Source organism: Schistocerca americana, chromosome 5 (assembly GCF_021461395.2).
Source record: "Schistocerca americana isolate TAMUIC-IGC-003095 chromosome 5, iqSchAmer2.1, whole genome shotgun sequence".
Classification (NCBI taxonomy): domain Eukaryota; kingdom Metazoa; phylum Arthropoda; class Insecta; order Orthoptera; family Acrididae; genus Schistocerca; species Schistocerca americana.
The window spans coordinates 172,415,465-172,429,933 of NC_060123.1; the positions used below are offsets into that span (position 1 = coordinate 172,415,465).

Here is a 14,469-nt window from a genome sequence, read left to right on the forward strand (position 1 = left end):
TGTTCCGGGAAAATCAGGAATACAGAAATACAAGTCGCTGAGGAATGAAATAAATAGGAAGTGCAGGGAAGCTAAGACGAAATGGCTGCAGGAAATATGTGAAGACATTGAAAAAGATAAGATTGTCGGAAGGACAGACTCAGCATACAGGAAAGTCAAAACAACCTTTGGTGACATTAAAAGCAACGGTGGTAACATTAAAAGTGCAACGTGAATTCCACTGTTAAACGCAGAGGAGAGAGTAGATAGGTGGAAAGAATACATTGAAAGCCTCTATGAGGGTGAAGATTTGTCTGATGTGTTACAAGATGAAACAGGAGTCATTTTGGAAGAGATAGAGGATCCAGTATTAGAATCAGAATTTAAAAGAGCTTTGGAGGACTTACGGTCAAATAAGGCAGAAGGGATAGATAACATTCCATCAGAATTTCTAAAATCATTGAGGGAAGTGGCAACAAAACGACTATTCACGTTGGTGTGTAGAATATATGAGTCTGGCGATATACCATCTGACTCTCGGAAAAGCATCATCCACACAATTCCGAAGACGGCAAGAGCTGACAAGTTTGAGAATTATCGCACAATCAGCTTAACAGTTCATGCATCGAAGCTGCTTACAAGAATAATATACAGAAGAATGGAAAAGAAAATTGAGAATGCGCTAGGTGGCGATCAGTTTGGCGTTAGGAAAAGTAAAGGGACGAGAGAGGCAATTCTGACGTTACGGCTAATAATGGAAGCAAGGCTAAAGAAAAATCAAGACACTTTCATAGGATTTGTCGACCTGGAAAAAGCGTTCGACAATATAAAATGCTGCAAGCTGTTCGAGATTCTGAAAAAAGTAGGGGTAAGCTATAGGGAGAGACGGGTCATATACAATATGTACAACAACCAAGAGGGAATAATAAGAGTGGACGATCAAGAACGAAGTGCTCGTATTAAGAAGGGTGTAAGCCTTTCGCCCCTACTCTTCAATCTGTACATCGAGGAAGCAATGATGGAAATAAAAGAAAGGTTCAGGAGTGGAATTAAAATACAAGGTGAAAGGATATCAATGATACGATTCGCTGATGACATTGCTATCCTGAGTGAAAGTGAAGAAGAATTAAATGATCTGCTGAACGGAATGAACAGTCTAATGAGTACACAGTATGGTTTGAGAGTAAATCGGAGAAAGACGAAGGTAATGAGAAGTCGTAGAAATGAGAACAGCGAGAAACTTAACATCAGGATTGATGGTCACGAAGTCAATGAAGTTAAGGAATTCTGCTACCTAGGGCCGGCCGAAGTGGCCGTGCGGTTAAAGGCGCTGCAGTCTGGAACCGCAAGACCGCTACGGTCGCAGGTTCGAATCCTGCCTCGGGCATGGATGTTTGTGATGTCCTTAGGTTAGTTAGGTTTAACTAGTTCTAAGTTCTAGGGGACTAATGACCTCAGCAGTTGAGTCCCATAGTGCTCAGAGCCATTTGAACCATTTGCTACCTAGGCAGTAAAATAACCAATGAAGTACGGAGCAAGAAGGACATCAAAAGCAGACACGCTATGGCAAAAAAGGCATTTCTGGCCATGAGTAGTCTACTAATATGTAATACCGGCTTTAATTTGAGGAAGAAATTTCTGAGGATGTACGTCTGGAGTATAGCATTGTATGGTGGTGAAACATGGACTGTGGGAAAACCGGAACAGAAGAGAATCGAAGCATTTGAGATGTGGTGCTACAGACGAATGTTGAAAATTAGGTGGACTGATAAGGTGAGGAATGAGGAGGTTCTACGCAGAATCGGAGAGGAAAGGAATATGTGGAAAACACTGATAAGGAGAAGGGACAGGATGATAGGACATCAGCTAAGACATGAGGGAGTGACTTCCATGGTACTAGAGGGAGCTGCAGAGGGCAAAAACTGTAGAGGAAGACAGAGATTGGAATACGTAGGTTGCAAGTGCTAATCTGAGATGAAGAGGTTAGCACAGGAAAGGAATTCGTGGCGGGCCGCATCAAACCAGTCAGCAGACTGATGACCAAAAGAAAAAAATGACCCCTGTACAATGTTTAGTTCTTGTGCAATAAATAATTGAATATGTCCCCGAACTTTATGTACTCCCTCCATTTATGAGCAACTGGAGCCGCCTTTGGTTAATTTAATATACAATTGTGTAACAACAGCGTTCTCCTAACATGGAGAAAGTAGTAATACTACAGAAATGCTCTATGAACTCGAACGTGAGGCCCTGGAGGGAAAAGAACGTTCTTTTCGTGAAACACTGTTGAGAATGTTTAGACAACTAGCATTTGTGACAGACTGCAGAAGGATTATACTGCCACCAGCGGTCATACATATCGCGTAAAGACCGCGGAGACAAATATATGGGGGTCGTATGGAAGCATATTATAGCCAGCCGTTATTCCCTCGTTCCACTTGTAAATGGAACAGGAAGACAGGACGACCAGTGGCACAAGGTACATTCTGCCATGGAGAGTATGTTCGTGCGTGGAGACTATTCAGATACAGACGTAGATGCAGTACTGATCTTGTTAGTGGTAATGTAATAGCTTCTGGATGCCTTAGCGTATTTTCAACTAATTTGTCCCTTCTTCTTATACAGACTTCCACAACATTCTGTCGTCGCCTGTTCACACAACAACCACTTCTTTTTCACATCCTCCGTTTGTTTAACTTGTAACATCCTCTTATAACATCACGTTCCAAATGTTTCCAGTTTATTCCTTGCCGAAATTGTCATGGTCCATATCTAGCTTACAAACAATTCTGTACTCAGAATGCCCACTTTCAGGAAACTCCAATCATTGCTTGACAATATTTGATACTGCAGACCTCTCTTGAAATTTCTTGTCATATAAAAACTCTGTTTCGGACCAAGTACCTTGCTTTTTGTGGGAAATGCTATTAGCACGTGGGATATCCAGCCTCGGCTCCTGCCTCATTCTCACAGCTTCACCTTTCTTCTACCTTCCAAACATCACAGATGTTCTCCTCTCTTCTATACATTCTGATGCAGCGAGTTACGCCGGAAACATTCTGTTAAGTCTGAAGGTGGGAGAGAAATATCGGTGGAAGTAAAGCTGTGAGGACGGGATATGAGTTGTAACTAGGTAGCTCAGTGTAAAATAGTTCACGTTTTCGTGGCCTCTTGTTTCGCATTATCTGCTGCCTTTCGTACCGGGAGCCTTGATTTACGTTTGTTTGATAATTTTTATGACCTTTCGCCAGTAAAAGTGGCTGGCCTTGTCAAAGATCCATCCTCTATGGCCGCCGCCGGCACCAGCAGTGGAGGATGGATCTCCAACAATGTCAGCCACTCGTACTTGCGAAACGTTATAAAAATCACTAAACAAACGCCGACCGAAGATCTTGAAACGAAACCTAACGTCATAGCTTAAAACTTCCGGGCTGGTAGGCCGTGGTCGATGTATAAAACTCTCCCTTGACGTTTCGTCACCGCCTGCGGGAGACGTCATCCGAGGGAAAGCGGCGAACTGCAAAGAGAACTCCAGGAAGCGCTGATTGTATCCGTGAGACTGGCTGGAAGAATGTACGGTCCAGTCAGAAGACCGTCCAGAACACCTGCCCACACATTGATACGAAATTTGTGTTGGAATCCCTGGACACGGTTGGCATGTGGGCTTTCGTCTGTCCAAACATGGCTGTTTTGAGAATTGCCAACACAATCGCTAGTAAATTTACATTCAGAATGCGCCGTGGAGACACTAAGTTCTTGTTCATGCAGCGCCGCTGAAACTGCGTACGAACTCAACGCTTGGTGGAATAATGGCTGGCATTAGTGACCCTGTCCTTTAGACTTGATACGGATGTAGTTGTTAGTCAAGCGGAACATACTAGACGGCGGTTGGAGCAATCGATTGCGCAATCCATTGCACGCGCAAGCGCTCGTGTACGCCTTGACGGATTCTCTTCAACGTGATGGAGTATGACTTCTCGAAGTTCGGGTGTGCGGCGTCTCCATCGAGTATCACAGTCACGCATGCTGACAGTGAAGGTACTTCTTTCTCGAAGCCATTACCTAACAGGGGCGGTAAGGGATGCGACGAACTGGGACTTTGTGGATAACGATATTGATAAAGGCGACGAACAGCTCTTCCATTACCGTGAGGTTCGCCATACACAAGGATCATGTCGGTTAATTCTACTAATGTGTACTCAGCCGTGTTGCTCTAACACTCATAGGATCGTGAATGAGGCTCGAATTAGGTCAAAGAGATAGGACAGACGTCAAATGACATCAGTCGAGCCGACGCAGGCAGCCCCTGCCGTGTCCACCCTGTTCCATACCTACCCCGTAAACGTATTTTCAAACGGTTGTAGCACGGGAACGGTACTTTTCGGGACAGGGGTTCCAGTTCAGAATATTGTCTACTCAGACCCATCTAGAAACCCCAGAAGTTTTTAAGGACAATTTTAGAGCACTTTGTGTTTACTGAGTTTTGCAGCGATGGGGAGGGCATCAGATCACTTAATTAACATAATACCAACAACAGACAAAGTACGTGTTGAAAGGTGGCTACACTGAGTCACAGCGCGAGAGATTGCGCCAAAGATTATTATTCCGCCGCCTCCACTGGTGCAGTAGTAGTTCAGAGGTTGCCGAGGGCAGTAGTTCTTGAGAGGATGTCGAGTGCAGTTGTTGTTCTTTTGGGCGAGAGTGTAGTTGCTGTTCGGTTGGTGTAATGTATAGATGGAAGATGTTGCAATGATCACGGTGTATTTTTCGTCAATATATACTGAAGTAAAAAAAATTATTTCACATTTCTTTAATGACAATGCCTCTTGGTCACAGGTTCAGTAAACAAAGCACCTGGCACGTGTTTATGTATTAGACTTGTAATTCTGGATTCTATGTGAAATTATAGTATTTCTGGTTTTTCAATTAGTTCATTGTAAATGGTGGTTAAAATATCTTGTATTGAGGAAGAACCGTGCCAGATACATGTACGTTGAGTCACACTACCACGCACAGAACAGTTACACTTGTTCTTTGTTGTTTCGTAGCTTTTATAGTTGCAGGGAACTTAATTAATCAATTGTGTTAACGGAAGTTTCTTGTCATTCTTTATTTTTATTTTATGCAGTCAGATTGCTTGCTAATACTACTGAGGGCGAACCGGTTACGAGACCGTAGGAAAATTTCAAGAACAAAGGCCTTAAGTAATGTGCGAACTTCAAATGAGTAAAAGCTGAGGACGGTTAACGCAGAATATCATAGTTTCCTAAGGGAAACTGGTGCCACGCGGGGATCCGCCCTTACATTTCCGTTTCTGTTGGAAAGCACGCACCATTTAGGGAGACCTCGCAGTCCCTACGGATGACGGAACTCGTCCACGGTAACGTCACACGACGCTTTGTGCAATGCGGCATACTGTGGTTGTGTAGGCACGGAGATAGTATACAGGGAACGTGGGACCGCGCGGCGCCAGCCTCAGCGTTTCTCGCTGACGAGACGAGGCCAGCAGAGAGCAGCGCACACACACACCGCCCACCAGCCTGTGTGGCGCGCCGCGACGTAAGCCGGCGAGTGCGGCTCGGGCTGTCTGCTTATGCGGGTGCACGTCGCCCACGGCCGCAGACTGGGCGGGCAGCTCTCGAGTCTGTAAGGGCGCGGCATAGCGCGACAGCCAGCTGATGTGGGACTCGCCGGACAAAGGCTGCGTACGTGATGTACGGGATACCGCGCGCGGAAACCTTGCAAACTTTTTGAACTTCCTCGCAGACCGGTTTCGGTAACAAGTATTTCCATCATTAGTCCCAGACTAAACACTCTCGAAATCCGCCACATGCTGCGGTCTGTGTCCAACCGGGGTGCGAATACAATGCGACCAGTCACACACACACAATCTTCTTTCCCTACAAAACACAGTTCTGCAACCAATAAAGGCGTCCACTATGTGGAAATGCATCAAGGTGGATTATATCTCACCTGCGTCTAGCGAGACGATATGTACTAACCATGAACATTGCGCGGAAAAAGACGAAACGTGATTCAACAATTAAAGTTGTTAGGTCTTAACAACATTTACCGTTGCGGCGGCGCGGTTCCTTCCGTCCCTTTGTACGAACCTGCACCTACCTGTGAACTTTGTCTCAGCATATCATCAGTAGGGAAGCCGAGCGAAATGTACTGTACTGGCTGCAATTAAAGTCACTAATCTACGTTTCGGGAGGAAGTTTTCACACGAAATGAAAGGCTGGAAATTTTGTCCTTAATTAATATATTCTGAAACTTGGGTGAACAAGTATCACTGCCAAGCCCGTGCTACTCTTAACACAGTCACTCACAATCCCTTTCACTCACGTTAGCAAGTTTATGGTGTTGCATTTCCCGAAAACGTAATAGCTACAAAAATACGGATTGTTTTTGATTGAGAATGCTCGCCAAATATTAAGTCTGTCGGTATCAAATGCCGTCACAGTTTTTAGCCACCGACCTACTCAATACGCCACGCGGAATTTATGTCTTTTCGCGTCACAAAATTCACTTAAAAATTCCTAAATTTCTACATACCCATCGGAATAATTATGCCGTCACTTTCCAACACTTTTGATGTATGCTAGATCCGGCAACTTATCATTTCCATCGGAACTACTACTGCACACGTCCACACTGTTTCATGGCTAGGCTCCCACTCTTCTCTAGAATACTCTAAGTCTTCTGTACCAGCAGAGAAAGGCGCGTGAAGAATATTGCTTTCCCATTGGTCCGTTTACTCAACAGCCAATAGCAAAACAACATTCTCCCGAGTCAGTCCGCGCTTTTCATCAATAACCAATCGCAAAATAGTAAACCTTGTAACAGGTCCATGATTAAAGAATTTGTTGCTAGCGCACTCGAGCAGATGTAATTTCGATAGATTGCTCACGTGCTGCCTGCGATATGTAAGCTATAAGAGAATCTCGTACCAGAGAGCAGTGTTGTATGTAGTAGGAACTGTGTAGGAGTAGGTAGTTGCTAGCTAGCTGTCGTGGGTGTGGAGTTGGCTGGGCCGGTCGTGGGATCGATGACGATGCCTGAGCGTTGTAGTATAACGTAAAAGCAGCCTCGCGCGTATTTACTATTGTTATATCAAGTCCCATGTAAATGTTTTTTTTAAAAAAATCTCTTAATAATAATCTTTCTTATAAAAATTAACTTTTGATAATCATTCATCTCAATTTAAAGAATTTACTAATTTCTCCAATCCATGGTCATCCCGATTATTGCAAAGAAAAATCAGTAGTTTCTTTTTATACATGACAAATCTATCGGCCAGCATTGCACTGGGCTGTGCCAGAAAAATTTCTTATAGGAGCAGATATATACGCGTTATCCGGCGACCTTATTGAGGTAAGAATTTTCAATTTATTCATAATGATCTTTCAGGGCCACGACGCAGCACTGCTGACGTCCAAAATTTACCGGTTTAAATTCAAAGTCAATTATTGAAAGGTTATAAGTGAGCCACAATTCTATTGAGAGATAAGTCACATTTTATAATTGGTAGGTTACGGAATTTCTTATTGGGAGGTTACGCTGAATGTGAATTATATAATTATATTTTTTACTGTTGGGAGGTTGTTATAAATATTTTTTTTTATCTGTGGGGATCGTACGGGGAGGTTACAACCTAACAACTACACTTCTTACCGATTTAATTATCTAATATGCTGAAGTTTTGTTTATGCATAAAGTTATTTACTATTGTTATTTATATCTGAATTAACGTTCCCTTTACCATAAACTTACTTTACAAATCTATTCTACTAAAATCCCCTTTGTCCACATTCATACTTCTCCGAAATGTTCCCACACTAAATCCCACTACATAACTCGTTAAACAATAATCTTCATATTAACCTTAAACCACACTCACGCATCATTCATGCTGCTAAAACACATTTATAACATTTTACATACCCAAAAAGACATAATAACACTTTATGAAAATACTAGAACAGTTTATGAAAAACATTCTATTACTTTAGTGCACTCTAGTGGGCACAATCGAAACTAAACCACAGTCCCCTATCCAATACTGTCCTCTATCGGCTGATACATAAACTACGTGCGCGTCCAGACGCGCGTCACCATCTGTCACTATGCAGCTCTCAGACACATCTCCCACTTAACCGCCTCCAAGGCAGGATCGGTATACGGCGCTTCGCCTCACCGTGTCTTCAGTATAACGCTTCTGCATTTTGCAAAATGCCCACACTAAAAAATAGACATTTTATTACTGTAGTAATATTAATTTGTATCGAGGAGAATGCCGAAACTTCTTAACAGGATAAAATTGTCTGCCAAGCAGAGAGCAGAACCTCGGACCTCTGCCATTGGCGCGCAAGTGCTCTGCCGACTGGGCCATCCAATCACAACCCCCCCCCCCCCCCCCCCCTACACGGAACCGTACTTGTGCCAGTATATCATCTTATACCTTCCAAACTTCCCAGAAGTTCTTACCTAGTGAGACTATATTCCTGGAAGAAACGATATTGGGGGGAAACGGCTTAACAACAGCCAGTCTGGCACAGTGTTTTAATCTACCAAGAAGTTTCAGATCAGCGCACAATGCACTCCAGAGTGAAAGTTCATTCTCGAAACAATCCCCAAGAGAGTGATGTTTTGATAAATGTATGTGGTTTCAAGTTGTTAACTTCGCGTTGTTCGTAATGTTCAGAGGTGTTAAAGAAGAGAGGATTGCTGTACTAGTATGCGAAACTTACGAACGTTAGATCCATTTCAAGTAGATTTATTTATTCACTTTCTGAAGGCCCATTAATCGAAGGAAATGGGCAATACATACAGATTGGATGGCGAATGTAAAGAACTCACACAGCATTTTATTACAAAAAATGATTCAAATGGTTCAAATGGCTCTGAGCACTATGGGACTGAACATCTGAGGTCATCAGTCCCATAGATCTTAGAACTACTTAAACCTAACTAACCTAAGGACATCACACACATCCATGCTAGGGGCAGGATTCGAATCTGCGGCCGTAGCGGTCGCGCGGTTCCAGACTGAAGCGCCTAGAAATGCCCGGCCACTCTGGCCGGCCATTTTATTACATTTTTTGAAAGCGGCTTCCACTGCATTTGACATCGACTGAAAGGCTCGTGTGATTTAGTACTCCAGTCCTGTGGCATTATCAGCTGTCCATTTCACTGTAACTACTGGGTCCTAAATCATCAACGATGTGCAACTGCGAATTTTAGTAACTACTGTAGTCGCTAAATCTGGCCAGTCATTCGATTTATGTAAGTAGTCAGGCTTTCGTGGCCATTGTAATTGAAGGTAAAGTCTTCGGGGTTGTTAGGGGGTGTCATTATTTCTTCTGTATTATCGACTTTCGACTCCTGTGTTGGACTTCCTTCAGGATCTTGTGGTGTCCACTATAGATTGAGCACTGTCAGAGACCTTATAAATGGTTGTTCCCCAGCGCTTTTGTTGGAGAGGTGGGATTTTTGGCTCCATTGGTTGGCCATTTTATTCCCGCGCTAATGACGAAGAAGGGGGTTATTGGCTAAAACTCTAGTGGGTAACTTTGGTGGGCCAACGTTATTCATTATAAAGAGATTCTACTGCACTTACGCTGGAGGAGGAGGAGGAGGGGGAGGAGATAGATAAGTGTTTAACGTCCCGTCGACAACGAGGTCATTAGAGACGGACCACAAGCCGGAATTAGGGAAACATAGGGAAGGACATCGGCGTGCTCTGTCAAAGGAACCATCGCGGCATTTGCCCGCGTTAGCGTTCTTCTTTCTTAATACGTTCTTAAACAGTCGTCTCCGTTTTGTCTATATACACTTCGCCGCAGCCACACGTCGTTTCTTAGACACCCGCAGTGTGGAGCAGTCAGATGCATCCGTTTTCTGTCGGAAAAAGTGTTTTACTTTTTGACTGAAGAAAGTGGTCTGAATTCAGTTTTTCCGTAGAATTCTGCTTACATCCCAGAAACAAATGGTAACTTAATAGAGATAGAAAGCAGTTCCTCGTCGTTCCTATTAGCGTAATTAATATTTCCCTTAAAAGCCCCGTCTATGGACAAATCGTCACAGCCGTTGGCCTTCAGTGTCTTCGTTAAAAAATCCGATTCCAAGCTGTTGTCATCGCTGATACCGAAGGCTCGTGAAGACAAAGTTGTTGCAGTGCTCCCCCTTCTTCGGCATTACCGCGGGAATACTTCTCTTACTGTCCAATGACAATGGCTCACCAGTGGTAGCCACAAGATTTCTACCACGTAATCTCACTTCTCAACACAAGTGCGGAAAAATCCCTTTTGCAAGAAAAGGATATACTGGTCTCAGACAGCGCTTAATCTACAGTGACATCACAACATCCTGAAGATGATCCCATCAGTGGGGTAGAAATGTCGATCGTTGGAAGAAATATGTCGCGGCCTAACGACCCATCGCTTCCCACGCCCGTGTTCCCGGGTTTGATTCCCGGTCAGGGATTTTCTCTGCCTCGGGATAACTGGGTGTTGTGTGTTGTCCTTAGGTTAGTTGGATTTAAGTAGTTCTAAGTTCTAGGGGACTAATGACCATAGCTGTTAAGTCCCATAGTGCTCAGAGCCATTTGAACCTAACGACCCAGAAGATTTTAATTCCATTCTATTTATAACTTTCTTTGTCATGCTTTACGACGTCTTCATTTCCTACTGTATCAGTACACCTGCCTGCTAAACACCACTTTTAAAAGGCATTTAATCGGTCATTTCTGCCTCTCCCTGCCACATTTTGCACCCTTACAGAACTGCGCTTCAGAACAGCTTTTCATTGAATTCTGTTTCGGGTGTACAAAATTTTGTCTTTTGATGTTAGCAGCCGTTTCTTTTTACAAAAAAATTGTGGAATACTCGCTATTACATATCGCTTGGATCTTGCTTCTTCATACGGTCTACTTCTGAGGTAACATAATTCATCCATATCTCCCGGAGCCTCTTGTCCAGTTTTAACATTTATGCGGTTGTAGAAAGTCCGAAAAATCGCCACTGAACGGATTTATTTATCACACAACGCGTCTCTCAAGTATCTTCACCTTCATGTGTCTTTAGATGCACACCTGAGGATGGAAAATATCTTCCGAAACATGTGAAAAGGAATAAATCAACTCGGTGCCAAATTGCGTCCTATTCTTGTCTACGGAAACGTTTAACGTTTAGCCATCCAGCGTGCCCACCTGCTTTGTGCATATGCTTAGTTCTGTTCTTGGCTGTTCTTGTGTGTGTGCCAGTCACGGACGTCGATTAGCAGGAAGACGCTTAACTCAAGCACCAGCATTTCACGTAAAAGGCTTACGGCGCAATCAGAAGTCATCTGAAATGCCTCATTAGAAAGCTGGGGGAGTGTAGATGTAGAATAATATATTAAAGAACTTCATTTGACTTGTTAATTTGAAGGAGGCAAAAAGAAAAGGAATTGCCTCCCATTTACACTTAGCAAAAGACGGTAACAGTAAAAGCTGACAAATTACGGATACTCACCACCAGTCGCCTTGTCCCTCGCGCTGTTCGCTAATGGAACAGCAAACGAGGGAGAGTGGCGGTTGTTCATCAAGTACGCTCCGCCACACACCGTAAAGTGGCTTCCAGAGTTGAGCTGCAGTTGTAGAATCACACTGTAGATGTCAATCAGAACCACTACTGCTGTATTTAAAGCACGTTTATTACGCCACAGCCCGGCTTCGTTCTAAGCGAACATCTTCAGTTGACATCGAATGTTCACCAACAGCCTTCGTAACTAATTGTCATAAAGTGGCAGGGATGTGTCGGTGTAATTACTTAAAAACTGGCGAAGTGCGAGTAGCACTGGCCACTGAGGATTCCGTGTAAACTTAATTATGTACATAGACAGTTCCTCCTCTCTGGGAATAGAGAATTTCAACGATGTTTGCTTGATATCGATACAGGCAAGATATTGGTCCTGGGAATTTCAAGACCGTATCAAGATCTCGAAAGTACTTCTTCGGATTAGCCTGAACATACTAAAAGAAGCAAGCAGGGAACGTCAGCTTTTATATGTAGCGAGAGAAGATTTAGTAAAAAAATTTATTTTACTTACTAAAACATGACTACAACTTACGTTTTACATTTGCATGCAGTAATATTCGTCTAGTATACTTTTCACGGATGATCAGTGCAATGTATGTTGAAATGACAAAAATATATTTTTGTGTGTTATAATTACAATTTAACAAGTTTCAGATTTTTTATTTTACATGTAATGCGAAACCTTGCTTCTTGCTTTCATGATTCTAGGTTCACAGGAAGCATGCTGTATATTTTCGTGAGTTTTCGAGTTTCAAAAAATATGAGACATAAATGACCGAATCTTTTCATCGCACTGACTTAGAAGCTTAAATCTTTCGCACAGACACCGCCAAGGGGCCGTAGGCGTTAATATGACCTAAATTTGAATTTGACACGCCAGACGGTTCCACAGAAAAGGTTGCTTTAACATAGAACAGACAGACAGAGAGCCAAAACAATGACAAAAATATCTATTTTCGTGTGATGTAATACAAATTAACCAATTTCGAATTTTTCCTTAATCCTGTACTATGAAATCTTACTTCCTGTCGAATATTATGATTCTAGGTCTACGGAGGTACCCTATAGGTTTTGATGAGTTAGTTTGTGAGTTTAAAAATATGTGACATAAATGGAGCTATCTTTAAATTGCATTCACTTTAGATTTTTACATCGCCAATGGACGATAGACCTTAATATGTGACATAAATTTGAACTTGATACGCCAACCTGTTCCAGAGAAAAAGGGTCTTAAACAGACAGACTGGCGAACAGACAGACGGATAAAAAAACATAAATACTTTTTCGTGTTATATAATTACAAATTAAATTAGACTTACAGAAAGCTTTTGACAATGTTGACTGGAATACTCTCTTTCAAATTCTGAAGGTGGCAGGGGTAAAATACAGGGAGCGAAAGACTATTTACAATTTGTACAGAAACCAGATGCTAGTTATAACAGTCGAGGGGTATCAAAGGGAAGCGGTGGTTGAAGGGAGTGAGACAGGGTTGTAGCCTATCCCGATGTCATTCAATCTGTATATTGAACAAGCAGTAAAGGAAACAAAAGAAAAATTCGGAGTACGTATTAAAGTCCATGGAGAAGAAATAAAAACGTTGAGGTTCGCCGATGACATTGTAATTCTGTCAGAGACAGCAAAGCACTTGGAAGAGCAGTTGAACGGAATGGACAGTGTCTTGAAAGGAGGGTATAAGATGAACATCAACAAAAGCAAAACGAGGATAATGGAATGTAGTCGAATTAAGTCGGGTGATGCTGAGGGAATTAGATTAGGAAATGGGACACTTAAGGTAGTAAAGGAGTTTTGCTATTTGGGAAGCAAAATAACTGATGATGGTCGAAGTAGAGAGGATATAAAATGTAGACTGGCAATGCCAAGGAAAGCGTTTCTGAAGAAGAGAAATTTGTTAACATCGAGTATTGATTTAAGTGTCAGGAAGTCGTTTCTGAAAGTATTTGTATGGAGCGTAGCCATGTATGGATGTGAAACATGGACGATTACTAGTTTGGAAAAGAAGAGAATACAAGCTTTTGAAATGTGGTGCTACAGAAGAATGCTGAAGATTAGGTCAACGGGAAGCATCCTAGAGGTTTCAATGAGCGAGTTTTCGAGTATCAAAATATATTACATAAATGGGCTGTCTTTCGATTGCCCTGACTTAGAAGCTTAAGATTTTTGCATCGGCAAGGGGACCATAGATTTTAACATGTGACATCTGATTTGATACGTCTAGCGGTCCCTGAGGAAAAGGAGTCTCGACAGACAGACAACATAGAGTGTCTATAGGGGCTCCTTTTTTACACGTTGAGACACGGAACCCTAAAGGCGGCACATTTCTGCCACTTTGTGAGAATTAGCTACGCAGAATGCTGTTGTAATTGCTGAATGTTATTTAATGCTGGGAGAAAATTCCAGAGAAACGGAAGGCAGCAAGAATTATGGGCATGTGAATGAAAGGATATTAAAAATAATGCTCAAATTATAGAGACATATCCATTTTAAATGCTGGTTGTAAAATCTTTTCGTCTATCATTAAAAAAAACTCAAGAGATGAACCCTGAAGCTTTCGTAAAGGCGGGTCCAGTGCTTCTGAAACATTTGTTCTAAAGAATTGATTAAAAAGAGAAGATAATTCAACAAGCCACTGTTTCTGCTCCTCCTAGACTATGATAAGGTTTACGATAAGGTAGTTAACATGAAATTAAGCCAAGTGCTGACTACAATGTACTTTTAAATTAGGCTAATGTTATTAAATCACGGTACGATAACTCTGAAACTAATGCAAACGAAGAGTTGTTATCTGTAGAACAGGGACTAAAAGAAGGTTGTGGTCTTCCACCAGTCCTTACGTATGTAATCAACAAATTTTTAAAATTATGGAATTCTAAAAACGCTAAGACGGTGT

At 42.4% G+C, this 14,469-nt stretch overlaps 1 protein-coding gene across 1 annotated transcript in view; it reads left to right on the forward strand.

Moving 5' to 3' along the window:
* Nucleotides 1-14,469, forward strand: part of LOC124615859 (receptor-type tyrosine-protein phosphatase kappa) — a 722,136-nt gene that overhangs the window by 247,535 nt on the left and 460,132 nt on the right. The gene's annotated exons all lie outside the window — the stretch shown is intronic.